A 1,503-nucleotide genomic window follows, 5' to 3' on the forward strand; every position below is an offset into this window, starting at 1 on the left:
TAGTGTTTAACCTCTTCTCACACAAAATCTCCTGGATCAGCAAAGTAAGTCCAGAAAGAGAAAAACAAATGCCGGATATTGACACATATATGTGGAATCTAAGAGAAAATGGTATAAAGGATCTTTCGTGCAGAGCAGAAACAGAGACACAGACAAATGAATGGATAGATGCCGAGGAGGCAAGGGGTGGGGTGGGAGGAACTGGCAGATTGGGATTGATACATATACACCGCTGACTTTTGTGGTTTAGTCGCTAAGTCGTGTCTAATTCTTTTGGGACATCATAGACTATAGCTAGCCATACTCCTCTCTGTCCATGGGATTCTCCAGGCAAGAATACTGGGAGTGGGTTGCCATTTCCCGCACCAGGGGATCTCCCCCCACCCAGGGATCAAACCCACTTCTCCTGCATCGTCAGGCGATTCTTTAGAGCTGAGCCACCAAGGAAGGACCGAACACCACTGATTCTCTGCATAAAATAGACAACTGATGGAAACGTACTGCATAGCGCAGGGAACTTTACTTAATGCTCTAGGATAAACGGAATGGGAAGAAAGTCCAAAAGGGGAGGGGGTATATGTATCTGTATGGCTGATTCACTTTGCTGTACAATAGAAACTGACACAACATTGTAACGCAAATCTACCCCCCCCAAAAAATTTTTAATCCCCTGGATTCTTTTTGCTGTTCTTGTTTTTGTTAGAAACCAAGCTTTGTAGTATTTTTTCTCCAAGTGACACACCCACGACCTCAGTGTCCTCACACACATGCCTAGGCATTTCTGCCATTTCACCCAGCAACTCATGGGAAACAAAGGGAGGCCACGAGAGAACTGCAGAGAAATAGGCAGAGACTCACAAGTAGTAAAGATGATGAGCATGTTTCTTAAGAAGTCTGAACAAGGACTAGGCTTACTCACAAAGAAAGTGAAGTCATTCAGTTGTGTCCGACTCTGCGACCCCGTGGACTGTAGCCCACCAGGCTCCTCTGTCCGTGGGATTCTCCAGCCAAGAATACTGGAGTGGGTTGCCATTTCCTCCTCCAGGGGATCTTCCCAACCCAGGGATCGAACCTGGGTCTCCTGCTTTGCAGGCAGATGCTTTATCCTCTGAGCCACCAGGGAAGCCCCAGGCTTACTCTCAGGCAATGTTAATTTCCCTGGATATGCTTCACCTTGGTCGTCCCAGTTCTGATCTTGGTGGTATGTACTCAATTGCTCTGTTGTGTTCAACACTTTATGATCCCATGGACTGGAGCCCACCAGGCTCCTCTGTCCCTGGAATTCTGTAGGCGAGAATACTGTGGAGTGGGCCGCCATTTCCTCCTCCAGGGAATCTTCCCAACCCAGGGGATTGAACCTGTGTGCCCTGCATTGGCAAGTGAATTCTTTACCACTGAGCCACCTGGGCAGCCCTTGGTGGTGGGTACTGACAAATACTGACCAAAGCTTGGCGCTCCAGACTCAGGGTGAGATCAACAGAAGGTCTCTAGTCCCAGGCTCAT

The 1,503-nt window shown here is 48.2% G+C and overlaps 1 non-coding gene across 1 annotated transcript; it reads right to left on the reverse strand.

Annotated features, from left to right (window-relative positions):
• Positions 1-1,051: 1,051 nt before the first annotated feature.
• TRNAC-GCA (transfer RNA cysteine (anticodon GCA)) lies at positions 1,052-1,123 on the reverse strand. The gene has a single exon. It is a non-coding gene; the product is annotated as a tRNA-Cys (tRNA).
• Between the last annotated feature and the right edge of the window lie 380 nt (positions 1,124-1,503).

This window comes from Ovis aries, chromosome 3 (genome assembly GCF_016772045.2).
Source record: "Ovis aries strain OAR_USU_Benz2616 breed Rambouillet chromosome 3, ARS-UI_Ramb_v3.0, whole genome shotgun sequence".
Taxonomy (NCBI): domain Eukaryota; kingdom Metazoa; phylum Chordata; class Mammalia; order Artiodactyla; family Bovidae; genus Ovis; species Ovis aries.